At 40.7% G+C, this 15,548-nt stretch overlaps 1 protein-coding gene across 1 annotated transcript in view; it reads left to right on the top strand.

Annotated features, from left to right (window-relative positions):
- The window catches only part of dlgap3 (discs, large (Drosophila) homolog-associated protein 3), a 165,823-nt gene that overhangs the window by 19,118 nt on the left and 131,157 nt on the right, over positions 1 to 15,548 (top strand). The gene's annotated exons all lie outside the window — the stretch shown is intronic.

Below are 15,548 nucleotides of genomic sequence, written 5' to 3' on the forward strand. Positions count from 1 at the left end.
TCACACAGCCCTGACCTGTCTGCATAAAAGGGATCAAAAGGTCCAGTGACCTGACATGATGCTGGAGGATCCCTGGCCTCTGTCTTGAATGTGAAGGGCACAGCTAATGAGGCAACACACTGCTTATAAATTCAGTGAGAAGGGATTAGAATTGAACACAGAAATTTTTTTATTACTGGATGATTTAAGCATCAGCAGTGGCAATAGCATCACTTTTTACCAGCAATAAACATCCACATTGTGGTTATTCAATATAGAACAAAAGTTGAGTGCCCCAAGTTTCGAGACTGTAGATGTGACTAGTTGCTGTGCAAACATTGATGGTAAAGGCAGGGAAACCAGCAGGCGCATAAATAGATAAGAGACTAGCTCCATGGGGGTGGGGGTGCACACTAGTGCACACACACACACACATACACACTCAACTAGAATGGCTGGATCACCGTAGGGTTGCGGGACTGAGCCCATTATAGAGACTGAGCATCAGCCAGAGTTCTGGTACCTACTATACCCACTAATGGAATACATTTCCCCATCCCTGTAAGTGTGTGTCTGCACATTTTAGTGTCTATGTTGAGCTACAGGAGAGCAAAACATTCAGAGTATGTTTGTTTATATGAATGTGCAGTAAATTAACCCAGTACTTTTAACAGCATGAATACGCATCGTCTCCTCTTCCTGTCAAGCTGCTTGCCTCAAGCTCATCCGGTGGCTGCTTATCTAACTCACCGATTTACTCTTTTTACTGTCTTTCAGTGTTCAATGTAGGAATGTTCACTCGACCTTCGGCGTTTTGCATACATAGACTTCTACTTGGCCGTGGTGGTTTTATGTCTAAGAGAAATGCAGATATATTAATGCAGTTAATGCAGCAGCTGACAAAAGCCTCACTCTTTTAATGAAAGTTTGCTGTAGGCGTTATATAAAAAATAAATGTAGCCACTGTGATTTTACCTATTGGTCTGTTATGTACATTCTGTTAGGAAAACTCAAGCTGGATGATGTTATTAAACCAGACATGATAAGATAGAGCTGGACAAGAGGTGGACAGTCTGAAATTTATGAAACAACCTTTAAATTGTATTCAGTAAGATTTCAGGATAGTGACTGAACCTTAAGACCTATGAAGAAAGTGTTCACTGGGGTCACAGACACAGGAGCTGAATGGCCCTTATCTTATAGACTGGAAGTCAACTGGAAGTCTTTTCGTAACCTGAGAAGTCACGCCCTTGCCAAAAGTATTCAGACATTCATCAGAAATTCATTGAATCAGGTGTTCCAATCACTGCCATGCCCACAGGTGTATAAAATCAATCACCCAGGATCACCTTCATGGAGACGTGTTCTCTGAGGCTCTTACCCTTCTCTGTCTCGCAATCCGATGAAGGAGTTTGGGTTCAGTATTCTGCCAAATGTAAAGTTTGGGGATTATGGTGTGGGGTTGTTTTGCAGGAGTTGGGCTTAGTTCCAGTGAAAGAAACACTTAATGCTTCAGCATACCAAGACATTTTGGACAATTTCATGCTGTTTCAACTTTGTGGAAACAGTTTGGGGATATCCCCTTCCTGTTCCAACATGACTGCACACCAGTGCACAAAGCAAGGACCATAAAGACATGGATGTGTGAATTTGGTATGGAAAATTTACTAGCCAGTCCAAAGTGAGGTCACCAATGCTGAAGAGCAGAACAAGAACTACCTAGCTTGACATTTTATGGATGATGTAATCAATCACTAGTGTTTGAATAAATGGATTATGCAAGAAAGTCCATCCTGTGCTGATAAGAAATTCTTTTGATCCAATTTTCAGAGTATCTGGTTGCTGGAACACTGATTGTGCTTTGGGTGACACGCTGAGAACACTTCATTATTTCATATCTGTAGACAGATATGATTTATGCACAAGAAACATCAAGGAAAACCTTTAATCACTAAGTTCAGTTTCAAAAAGCAATTAAAAGACCAGTCTTCGAATTGTCAGGTGTACAGAGGTTAAATGGTGTTTACTGTGCTGTATGTTGGATTTAGTTTTGAGCGAAAGCAACCGAGGAATTAATAGAAAGATTGGACTGAGGTTTGCTTTGTATGTGTGTGTATATGTGTGTGCATCTGAATTCACTGTGCTGCAACCTGGGCATCTAAGTGTGACCGTGGTATTTGACAGTTTTTGTGGAACAGTGTTCATGTTTGTGGGTGTGGGTGTATATCAGGAAGTGTTTAGATCCATTGAGCTAAAAATTGTTTGGTTTTATTCCCCTCATACACTTAGTTACCTATAACCCTCTCAGGCTCAAATTAAGTTTTTGTTGCTAATGCACAAAATAATACCTGCAGTGGTACTTCTGAGTAAAAAAACCCCTCATAAAATATGTATGTGGGGTAATCAGGTTGTTAGCTTTTACTTGTTGCAAATCTGCAACGCCTGCCTTGAGAGGGTAAATAAGAAATCGGAAACACAAATAACATTTTTTTGTAAGGTTAATAAAAAGGAAAAAAAAATATCAGATTGATTGCAGCCTTTACGCTTTCAGATTTGGGGATTTTCTGCCATCTCTTCAAATCCTCGAAAGCGCTGTCAGATTGGATGGGGACCACCCGTGGACAGCCATTCTGGCTTCTCCAGGGATACTCAATTGGATTCAAGTCATGACTCTGGCGGGGCCTTTTAAGGAGACTGACAGAGTTTTCCCTAAGCTACTCTCACGTTGTCTTGCTTTGAATGTGTTCTTGGCAGGGATGCACACATAAAATTCTTGACTGATATCTTTACCAGTGTTTAAAATAATACTTAGACTATTAGTCAGTATAACTTTTTGTTTGTTTGCATCTTTTTGCATCTCTAGTGCTAAGGTTGATTGTCCCTTTGCAAGGCAAACCTTTAACCCAGCTTTACGTTACACTTGAACCATGACTTCTTTCCTTAGTGTTTAAATGATTGCTAAGTTTAGCTAAGTGGCTAGCTCCAGGAAGAGTCCTCCTTGTTCCAATCTTTCACAAAGCTAGAACTGTGCTGTTGGGAACATTTAATTCAGGAGATTTTTAGCCTCCTCCAGATCTGTGCCTTATCTCTAAGCTCTGCGGGCAGTTCTTTCGACCTCATGGGTTGGCCAAAAACACTGCCATGCAAAATCATAAATCAAAATCATATTGATTGGACACATAACTCTGAATCTGAAATCTAATCAAGGTGTAACATCATCTAAATCTACTGGGCATTTTCCCAAGGGCCTACATGAGGAACTGGGACTGTTGTGGAGGTCAAGAAACTGGGGAGGCCAGTACAAAACTGATGGAGTCCCATTGTTTGTTTTTTCATCCAGGTATGCTGTCACTGCATTGATAGTGTGTTCGGGATCATTGTCATGCTAAAAAATTAAGCTTTTGCTGATCAGATAATTTTCAAATAGTGGATTAAAATCTTATCTTGAAAAGATCACTGACCGACATGCATTCCAAGCCATGACAGAGCCTCCACCGTGTTTTACAAACGGCTGTAGACACTTACTATTGTAACTCTCTTCTGACCTCCCTCATACATTTTGATGATGATCTGAATCAAAAATCTGGAGTCATCATTTTGTCAGATTTGTTTACACTGATTTTCAGTTCTTGTGCAATTTGGCATACCTCAGGCTTTTCTCCCTGTTTCCCTTTTTTTAAGGATGGCTTCCTGACAGCCACTCTTCCTCTGAAACCATATCTGATGAGGCTTTAGCAAACATAAACATCTCTCATGTCCTATGTCAGTTTTTCCCCTCCTATTCCTTAAAGACATGACTTTTAGATACTGTTTATCTGCTGGAGATGGTTTTTTTTATTTATTGTTTTTTATCAGGCCTGCATCTTCTTCTTTTTACTCATTTTTTTAAAAATGAAAAACGCCATGTTTGTGGCCAGTAGGGAGTTTGGGGATCACCTAGTTGGAGGTGAGATAACTGCATTATCTTTGCCATTTTTGATTTGATTTTTGATTCGACAAAAGCAACAAAGTGTCTAAACATACGATTAAAAATGACTTTTTGGGGAATTTTCTTTATTATGTATCAGAATCAGAATCAGAATCAGAATGGGGTTTATTGCCAAATGTTGAGCAGGTTTACAACATTAGGAAATTGCTGCGGTGCTTCAGTGCAAACATAGTGTCATAAATAGCACTTAAATAGACATGGAAAAAAATAAAAGTAGGGATAAGAATTAAAAGTGCTACGTGGAAAGATATGTGCATGAGATATACATGAGATATATACATGAGAATAAGAATTAAGAGTGCTACGTTGAAAGATATATACATGAGTGCAGGTGGTGATCAGTGCCAAACATAGAATGATGCAGTGACACAGCGTAGGGTCATGTGTTAGTGGCGGGTACAGTCATATGGTTATTGTTCATGTGTCCAACAGCAGAGGGGAAGAAACTGTTCTTATGGCGAGAGGTTCTGGTGCGAATGGACCGGAGCCTCCTGCCTGAGGGGAGCAGGTCAAACAGACTGTGTCCAGGGTGAGAAGGGTCAGCTGAGATCCGAGCTGCACGCCCCAGTGTCCTGGAGGTGTACAGGTCCTGCAAAGATGGGAGTCTGCAGCCAATCACCTTCTCAGCAGAGCGCACAACACGCTGCAGTCTCTGTTTGTCCCTGATAGTGGCTCCAGCGTACCACACGGTGATGGAGGAGGTGAGGATGGACTCGATGATTGCAGTGTAGAACTGCATCATCGTCCGTGTTGGCAGGTTGAATTTCTTCAGCTGCCTCAGGAAGTACATCCTCTGCTGGGCTTTCTTGATGACGGAGGTGATGGTGGGCTCCCACTTCAGGTCCTGGGTGATGGTGGTACCCAGGAAGCGGAATGAGTCCACAGAGGTGATGGGAGTGTCAGTCAGGATGATGGGGGGGAGTGGGGCTGTGTGCTTCCTGAAGTCCACAATAATCTCCACTGTCTTCTGGGCATTCAGCACCAGGTTGTTGTGGCTGCACCAGGACACCAGACATTCAACCTCCCTCCTGTAGGCAGACTCGTCCCCGTCCGAGATGAGTCCAATAACGGTGGTGTCATCTGCAAACTTGATTAGCTTGACAGACTGGTGGGTGGAGGTGCAGCAGTTGGTGTACAGGGAGAAGAGCAGAGGAGAAAGAACACAGCCCTGAGGGGAGCCGGTGCTGATGGTATGGACTTGGCACTGGATCATCCCTTGAGTTATGCACCTTTTCTGTACTTTCTATTGTTAAGCGACTTAAAAAACAGAAAAACACACAGAAATATTGCTCATGATCAGTTTAGAAGAAAGTTATACGAAAGTCTGGCTCCTTCGAATCAAAATACAAAGTAATGAGGGGCCACTCAAGACTTTTCTACAGCCTTACACTAATGAGATATTTTTGATGTTAGTTTTTAAATATACTTAAAAGATCAAAGATTTTAATATCTTACATAAACAAAATAATTTAAAAATGACTATATTACAATTGAAAATGCTTAACTCTCTGAAGTCTAAGTGATGATCCCAACCATATTCTATGCAATCAGAATATGCAAAAAACTAAATTCAAACAAACAAACAAACAAACAAAACAAAACATATTTTCCTTTCTCCACGATGTATTGATTAGGATTACTAATAATGGAGACCTCAGACAGTTATTATTGGTTACATAGGTTATTTTAAGCCTTTGTATTTGAACATTGATAAATTGTTCATTTTTAAAATGTAGGTGCAAGCTGTATTATAAATAAACTTGGATACTTTAAAAATGTACTTTAAGGTTTTCATCGTATCGTAACATCTATCTCACCATTTCTCTTAATCATACCAAGCGAGGAGTTTTTTGTGCCAGCCCAAGTCTGTGTTTCCTTGAAAATAAATCCCTCTGCTCATATCTATAGGTAGCTATCCTTCCAAGTAATGTGATTTCCCTTGTCACTCATTCTTGACATTTTCGTGACTCCTCTTCTCTCTAGCCCCTCAGCTCCTCTTCCGTTTTCTCATTTTCAGCCTCTGGTGTCAGGGTCAGTCTTTCAGTCCATCAGTCTTGGAGGGTCTGGAGGTAGATGGACAAGGTGATGGTCAATGTTAAACCAATGGGAGTTTAAAAGACTGTGAGGAGAGATAGGTATAGGACCACCAGTGATTGAAAGCTTTGAAGGGATGGGGGACAGGGTCAGCAGAAACAGGGCTGGATGAAGGAAGACAGGGAAAAGAGAAAATTAAACTTTAATTTGAGATAGTACGCTGTAGATCTCCAGCGTTGTACATGATGGGATCGAGGCTCCGACCTCGCTGATCCCCACATATGACAACACTGAGCTTAATGCGGCACAGAGTGGTGATTCGAATACCTTCCCTGTCTAGAGGAGGACAGACACAGGAGGGTGATGGAATAGAGAAGTAGCTTTTGAATGCTATATAAACAGTAGTAACAGCAGCAATAACAACACTCTTTTCACATTTTACCTTCTTATAACAGGAAGATCGTGGGTCTAGGTGAAATGTCTGACATTGATCTAGTCTACAAAAAATACACTATATTGCCTAAAGTATTCACACACCCATCCAAATCACTGGATTCAGATGTTTCAAATACTTCACAGGTGTATAAATTCAAGCACCTAGACATGCACTTTTTCTAAAAGCATTTATGAAAGAAGGAGTTGCTCTCAGGAGCTCAGTAAATTCCAGCATAGTACCGTGATAGGATACCTCCTGTGCAACAAGTCTAATTATGAAATTTCCTCATTACTAAATAATCCACAGTCAGCTCTTAGGGGTCAGCGGATGGTGAAGGGTATAGTGCGCAGGCCTTCAGGTTAGCTCAAGAACACCAGCCTTACATCACCAAGCACCATGCAAAGCATTGGACGACCTGGCGTAAAGCACGCTGCCACTGCAGCCACTGCAGCCACTGCTGCCACTGGACTCTAGGGCAGTGGCGTGTCCTCTGGAGTGACATTTGGGGCTGGCCACTTCCTGTTCCAACATGACTGCACACCAGGGCACAAAGCAAGGTCCATAAAGACATGGATGAGCAAGTTAGTTGTGGAAGAACCTGACTGGACTGACCTCAACCTGACAGAACACCTTAGAATTAGAGCAGCGACTGCGAGCCGGGCCTTGTCGTCCAACATAAGTGTCTGACCTCACAAATGTGTTTCTGGAAGAATGGTAAAAAATTCCCACAAACACACTGCTAAACCTTGTGGAACGCCAACCCAGAACTGTTATAGCTGCAAAGGGTGGGCCAACGTCATATAAAATCTATGGATTAAGATAGCAATGCCACTTAAGTTCATATACGTGTGCAGGCGAGGGAATACTTTTTGCAGTGTAGTGTAGTTGCTAGTGTGGTAGTCCACAGTGGGTCCACTTTTTGCATTTGTCCACTGCATATTTATACTAAGCTTTGCCAGAGTGGGATTTATAAAATCGTATGCAAATTAAATATAACAGCTGCGCAAATGTCACTCTGCTTTTATAAATGTGAAATGAACTGACAAAATAACTATACACATGAGTTAAGAGCTCTGATGCAGAGTAGTAGTGTCCATAGATATTTTACTAGGTGCTTTTTGCATGCTAAACAGATATGTTTGCTAAAATCTAGCACACTTGATTTGCGTGTTGATTCTAGTCTAGAACCCTACAGTGCATAGCTGGTTTTCCTCCCAATTTTGTGCTGTTTCTTTGAGAGTGGCAAGAATTCTGCAGAGTTTGACTGTCAGACATAATCATTTAGTTGTTATGACGAAAGTTAGATACCACAGGGTTGATTTATTCCCATTCTCTGATCCGTTACTTTTTGAGGTTCAGGTCATTTGTCCTTGTTTCCACTCTGCCCTTCTCCCTCGCTCTCTGTATCTTCATCGCTCTCATTCCATATTCAGTGCAGCCATTCAGGTCAGTTCTAATTACTGGGTTCCAATTGGAACTGGCTTTTCAATTTTTGACGCTGCAGTGGTGGAAATTCCAAGGTGCCAGTTCTAGCTTTCCCTCCAGTCTGCTGCTCAGCACCCTCCTAGTATGACTTAATATGCCTGATACATTCACCTCACTGCGCCAACGCTTTGCAATGCAGTGTGACTGTGTCAGTGGGAGCGAGAGAAAGAACGATGACGCTATTACTATAAGTCACTACAAGGCCAAATAGCATGTGTAGTGCGTGTTTACACAGCAAGCATTTGAATACTTTTGTGTGTCTGTGTGTGTGTGTTTTAGGATACGTGTATAGGTGAGAGAGAGAGAGAGAGAGAGAGAGAGAGAGAGAGAGAGAGAGGTAGAGAAAGTGCATGTATACGAAGAGAGAGAGAAAGAGGAAGAGGCATCTCTGGGAAGGATGGGAGTGGCACAGAGAGCCCGGTCTACTCTCTTCTGTCTTTCTTTGGGTCCGCAGTGCAGGAGAAGAGAAGATTAAAGTGAAGACGCAGCTTTTGAAGTTGGGCACTGTAGAAGAAGCAGCTACAGACAAGCATAGACACACATGCTCACACAGAAACACACACTCAGAGCTCTCCTTCCTTAAAGTGAGGGAATATCAATGCTACTCAGCCTGCCTTTGATTTAAACTTGACGTTATGTGATCTCGCATGACGTTTTAACATTCTCTCGACTAAACACCACCAACAACAACTGGGGCCAAAATTAAATCCCATCAGCTATTTAAATGAGAACAAGGTGATAAAGAAGGAATCTCATTAAGTCCTGACTGTTGCTGTTGTGGCCTGAGTCCACTTAGATACGCCAGGAGTGCCTAAAGCCCGCTCATTATCAAAGACAGGGGCTGGAAATTACAGCTGTAAATGTTTGCAGTGATGGAAAATAACAGGATTAATCTGCCATTTTCAACACACAGACACCGGCACACATACTCACCGTGTCCAGAGAAACAGGCCTGAATATGAGCCTAATGCAGAAATGTCAAGAGGTAATTGTAGGAGTAATACTGAGACTGGTGAAATGTCAGACTAACCTTCCTATTAGTGTGCAAGCTCCGACCTGCACCCTAATGCCATTCATTAGAGGCATATGGATGCTACCTAAACCATTGGTAAACAATGATCATTGACCACTTCGTGCTAATGACTGTGTGCCTGCTTTAGCAAGCATTACACATCTCAGTGTGCCTCGCAAACAGACGGATGTTTGTTCAGCAATACCTATGCACATTTCTGTGTCTGTGTTTTCTTTTTTTGCTGCATCAATTTTCAGCTTTTAAATCAATCCACATTTATGGACATCGACATGTGCTAAGCAGTCATGAAGAGTGATTACACTTATACTGTCACTGAGATCGCAGTCAAGTGCCTGGAGTGACAAATTCCTAATAATATTACTGATAATAAAGAAGAGCTGCCTTTACAAAGTGATGTCTGTGTGCATGCATATGTATATTTGTGTGTGTGTGTGTCGTACAGGGAGGAACTTGGGAAACACACAAGTCTCATAAAGTCAATATATTGGATTTTAATGTACTTGTCAAGTCAAATGGTTTCCCATTTGAAATTCTCCTGAGGCTGCAAGCGCACTCTATAGCTACTTTTTACATGACCCCAAATTCCCTTTGGTTGCAGGGGGGGAAAGTACCGATAGCCTCTCTTCTCTGATGACTTCATCCTTTTGCGTCATCCACTTCTTTTTTTCTTCTGCTACTTAATCAGGGTGCCTAAATTTATTAAATCTGCCAACATTATTCACACATCGGTTTAATCTGCTAAGTGCTCTGATGCTATTTCATTGTTTCAATTCTTATTTCTATGTCCAATAGTTTAGGGACTACAGAGCCACTTAAAAAGTTGAGCTGGTTATACCAACTTTATAAGAATTTGCACCACTCCAATTTTTAAAGTAAGCAGTAAGATTCAGATTCAAAGATTCAGAAGAGTCATTTTTTGTTACCTCTTTTAAAAATGTTTAATCTGTATGGCCCATTTCTAACACTTTGCAGCTGCTTCTTAAAGTTTTATTTGAATTGATGTCATCCCAGTGTGAAGTCAGTGAACCGAGACACACATAAGTACATGTGTACTGTGTCGCATGATGCTAACGCAAAGCTAAAATCTAGAAAAATCTTCAGTCTGATTGTTAAACAAATTAAAGTCAAGTGAGTGGTTGCTCATTTAAGTCCAGTTTCCAGCTTTCCTTAATAAAACAGTGCTTTGTGGCCTGGTAGGTAATGTAAGCTCTTTGTAGCTAACTGAGAAAAAGCTAATGTTAGCTTAGCCTATTCAACCTATTCAAAGAAAGAATTAAACAGATTGGTTTGTCAAAATATTATCTCTTCATACTGAAAAACCTCAAGAAAAAGACACTCTTTTGGGTTTAAACATTGGGAAATTTTATATTGTTAAGGTTTTATGGGTTTGGGGTTGTTTTTTAGCTAGCTATAACCAGTGTTGGTCAAGTTACTTGAAAAAAGTAATCAGTAACTAATTACTGATTACTTCCCCAAAAAGTAATTCCATTACTTTACTGATTACTTATTTTCAAAAGTAATTAATTACTTAGTTACTTAGTTACTTTTTAAAAACACGATTTACAACCTGAAGAGGTGATAAAGCGATAGATCTTTCAGCCCAATTCTACTTTTTCTGCATACTCCATCATACAAAATGTAATCAAATGGAAAAGTCTCTTTTTTTAACTTGTTTTATCAGTTTTAATCTTTTAACTTTATGCATCAAGCAAAAATGTAATTATCTGCAACATTCTCTGACTTGAATAAATTAGTTTAACATTTAAACCTATTTTCTGCACATTCCAGCACATAAAATAAAATATTTTTTGTGTTTACACTCACTCTTTCAAATAGATGCAAGTAAAACACAGCAGGAAATAAATAAAGTCAAAGACTCAGCGGTCCTGTTGCTCTATTTTCACCTGTAAAGCAGGACTGAGGTAGGCGGAGGTTTACCCTGGTGCAGGTGTGCCGCGGTCAGTTGATGAATCCGCGAGTTTCTCTGTGAGTTTCCCATTACGTCGTTGTGCACTCGGTGCTTGCTTGGAAGTTTAGGGGGGGTTTTTTCACTGTAAAAAGTTTTCTTCCTACGCACAACGGACACTAATGTTTTTGTCACTTTTTATGGAATCAAACTCAAAGTAAGGTCAGTACTTCCACCAGTGGCGGCTGGCCCATAGGGGGCGCTCGGGCTCCGCCCCCCCAAATGTGGAGGAGTAAAAATATATATTTTTAAAAAATTCATCAATGATAGTTTTACTATGTGTGTGCCCATATACAGCCAGGCGTATTTTAACATTTTCACCAGCTGACTCATTAAAGTTCAACCAACAAACGGTGTTTTTCTTCTTCTGGGGCGCTCGTCAAAGCGCCCTTGATATGCAGCGAAATAGCCTATCATTAAATGGTTGCCAGGGGAAAATAATAAATATTTGACCTATCAGCGTCGCTGAATTAAATGGTTTGGGGGCGCTTAAAATTGCGCCCCTGCAGAAAACGCGCGAAGATTTGCTGTTCTAGAATTTTACCTCAGTCAGTAGCCTAAGTGAGCTATAAGGTCAGAGAGAGACCATGGCAGCGGTATTGTTAACGGTTGAGGCACAGCCTCCCCCAAATTCGGTTAGATCGCTTCTAACCTACCCTTTTGCCAGAAGGACAATGGCAGAAAAACTGCAAGTTAAAGAGTTGGGACCTGACAAGCCCGAAATTCAACTAACCCAGGCAACGAAGGAGAAGTCAAAAGCATACAACAGGACTTTTTGTCGGAGTTGGTTCCAGCGCAAGTCGTGGCTGACAGGCTGTGGAACAGCTAATGCACTTTTTTGTTTCCCGTGCATACTGTTCAAAAGTGACAAGTGTGATTTGACGTGGACACAATCTGGACAAACCGACTTAAAGCACCTCTCCGAACGAATCAAGAAACATGAAAGCTCACGAGTTCATATGGACAACAGTGTAAGTTTACAGTTTACAGTTGTTGTTTTCAATAGTTATTTTTCATTCATTCAAAAAAAAAAAAAAAAATCTGTTCATGTTCATTTTTACAAATCTATACAAATGGCCAGAATATGGTTGTTCATTTTAAATTTAAATTAAAATTGTGTTGTTTGATGTACTCATTAAATGGGTCATTTTAGTCGATATCATAAAAATTGCCCCCCCTGAGATTTTTTTCAGGAGCCGCCACTGACTTCCACGCTTTAAACGCTGCACGCTCATACTCTCTCCTGCACTCATATATGATCCATTGTTGACCTGCACACAGCTGTTGTCACTAACGGCGCACTCGCTTAGTCACTGTCATGAGACATTCTCGCAAAAAAAATCACGGTTTTAGTAACGCAGTAACGCAGCGTTCCTACGGGAAAGTAACGGTAATCTAATTACCGTTTTTGCAATAGTAATCCCTTACTTTACTCGTTACTTGAAAAAAGTAATCAGATTACAGTAACGCGTTACTTGTAACGCGTTACTGCCCATCTCTGGCTATAACCATTCATTGAAAAACTATTTGTAAGTATATGAAAGACAGAGTTATTCCAACTGCAGGAAGTAAAAGAAAAAAAGTTGTTTAGTTGACCTGTCAAGTTATTTTCAAAATGATAGGTCAAATTATTCACACTGATCACACACAGCAAATGCAAGCATATGACATGCAATCCATTTCTTCATGTTTAAATACTCTGAAATAAAAACCCATAAGCACACGCTTCCATCAGCAATGCTCCAAAGCTTGCTGTCTGTGGCTCTGGGGGGACTTCTGCTTCATACACTGTACACCAAGAGAAAGGCTGCTTGAATTATTGAAGGCCAAAGAAGCAGGATGAAGATGGAGAGTGAACAGGGAACTTGTGCATGAAGGAATGAAACACAAAGGGGATGAGTAGAAATAGACAGAGATAGGAAGTGAGAGGTAGAAGGGGGAAAGCATGAAGACTGATTGGGAAGGAGCAGACAGAACAAAGAAAAGCGTGTGGAGATGCCTGAAGAAGCAGAGAAGAGACAGAGGCAGGAGAGTGGTGGAGGTAAGTAGAATGTGTAGTTTTCCCTGTGGCTTGTTTGCCTGCTGATGTAAAGAGGAAATGGCTAGATCAGCGGGCGCTTTTACCTAGTTTAACTAGTTGCGGAAGCATGCGTGCCACACACATACTATATGGAAGCACATGCCCTTGGGGACAGAAGGAGATGAAGGAAAAGAAAAACAGACACTGTGCACTAATGACCTCTTCATGCTCAAGTTACACTGCTCAATAGAGCTGCAGAGGCTGTTGGGCTTTTTACGCTTTATTGCTCACATCAGTGTTTATGTGTGCAAACTTTGGAGTACATGTGTGCGTGTAGTCTGTGCGAGTAGAGGGTATGTGTGTGTGTGGTGTATGTGTATCTGTGTGCTATAAACTGGCAAATCTAGTGGGGCTCTGACTTCCCTTGGTGCTGGCTTTGTAGCACCCAGCTGAACATGGCTGCGGATCAATGTTGTGAACAATACACACACACACTTGCATTCACACATACACACTTGAGCTTGTTTACGGTTTAAACAGCAGGTGGCACAGATAGCAGCCACTTAATCTGTAACCATTTGGACAAATTAACACGACACTATCTATCGATCCATCTATCTCTCGGTCTTAATTTTTTGTACAATACTTTTTATACTTTTTATATTTTTTCATACTAAAATAGTCTAGTTTGACAAATATGCAAAGTTATCTTTTTAAATTATGATGTTTTATTAAAGGTCAAAAAAAGTCATCCAAACCTATTTGACCCTGGTGAAAAAGTAATTGCCCTCTAAGCCTGATGACTGGTTGTGCAACCCTTAGCAGCAGAAACCGCAATCAACCATTTGCAGTAACTGGCAATGAGTCTTTTTAATTTGGTGTCTTTTCTTTGCAGAATTGTTTTGATTTGGCCACACTGGAGTTTTTTTGAGCGCAAACAGCCTGTTTTTAGCCAATCAGAGGTGGACTTGCTGGTGTGTTTTGAATCATTGTCCTGCTTCATAATCAAAAGTTTGCTTGAGCGTGGCATGAACTGATGGTCAGATATTGTCCTCCTGGACTTTCTGGTAGAGAACAGATTTGTCAGCAGTGGTTTGTAACTCTCCCATGGATACCATTTTTGCCCAGTCTCTTCCTTATGGTTGAATCATCAACACTGACCTTAACTGAGGCAAGTGAGGCCTGCAGGTCTTTAGATACTGTTCTCCATTCTTTTGTGACCTCCTGGATGAGTCATCAGTGCTCTCTTGGAGTAATTTTGCTTGGCCGGCCACCTCATCACTGTCCTAAGTTTTCTCTATCTCTAGATAATGGCACTCACCATGGTTTGCTGCAGTCCCAAATAACATTGTAATCGTTTCCAGGCTGATAGATGTCTATTTTGCTTTTTGAGATCTTTTAGCCTACTTCACTTTCTCATACAGGTTTAATTTAAGTGATTTCTTGATTCGACAGGCCTGGCAGTAATCAGGTCAAGGTGTGGTGAACAAAACTGTATTCAGCCTCTAAAAAAGTCGGATTAATCAAAGCTTATTCGAAGTTTACAAGAAGGGGTAATTACTTTTTTGAAGACGGCCAGGCTAGGTTTGGATAAATGAAATTATCATAAACAGCATTGCGTTAGATTGTTTACTTGCATTATCTTCATTTGATGTTAAAAAACTTGATGATTTGAAACATTTAAGTGTGACAAACATGCAAAAAATTGTAAGAAAAGGGGGCAAGGAATGCGGGAAAAGACCTTTTTACGGCACTGTAGCTGAACTGCAGTTTTTGAACCAAAATTTTCTTTTGAGGCTAGACGGTACCATAAGGTGTGCCACATCAAGTGCTGTTTCAAGGTCTGTACCAATGCAGGTTTACTAACTATACTCTGTGAATGAATAGCACCTGTTTTGTGGCTGATATGGTTTAAACTCCATGCACTTATTATTGTAAAGTACCACATGGATATTTCTGGACTTGCTCAATAATAGTTAAAATGGAATGGCTTTTAAGAAACTTTACACATATTTTCAGAAGTGCTTCATGATCTATTAATTATGTTAATTATTGTTTATAACAGACATACGACAGGGTAGCAAACACATTAGAGGGTTACCTAGGCAACCGGCGCTGGAATGTCTGAAAGCGACCAACCGTCAGCTTCAAAGTATCATACATGAGTGAAGCGCTCCCTGTGTGGAGGCAGCTTTAGTAGCTACTGTTACCTGTGTTGAGATCTACCCATAAGTCCAGAAAATGATCAATTTAAGCTTTAATCTAAACAGATGAGAACAAAAACACTTGTTATCATAATAGAAATTTGCTATGGTTTGAGCATTTCAACATGGGGATCACAGGGTCTTACTCCCTTTTTTGAGACAAGCTGAAGTGGCCGTTTGAGGAACAGCAGGTTTGACAATTGGCTTCATTTTTTGGCCCCATGGGTTGCCGCTTGACTAAAAGACATGACAGTACCAATGCCACTGTTTGATTGACAAGTGCCAAAACACCACAACAACGGCTGCTACTTAAAAAAGAAAAGAAAAAGAAACTGCATTGTTGGATATACCACTAGAAGGGGGTACTTGATTATCTGGCTATTATTTACTGCTCAGTTCCTGA

Source organism: Astatotilapia calliptera, chromosome 22, assembly GCF_964374335.1.
Source record: "Astatotilapia calliptera chromosome 22, fAstCal68.1, whole genome shotgun sequence".
Taxonomy (NCBI): domain Eukaryota; kingdom Metazoa; phylum Chordata; class Actinopteri; order Cichliformes; family Cichlidae; genus Astatotilapia; species Astatotilapia calliptera.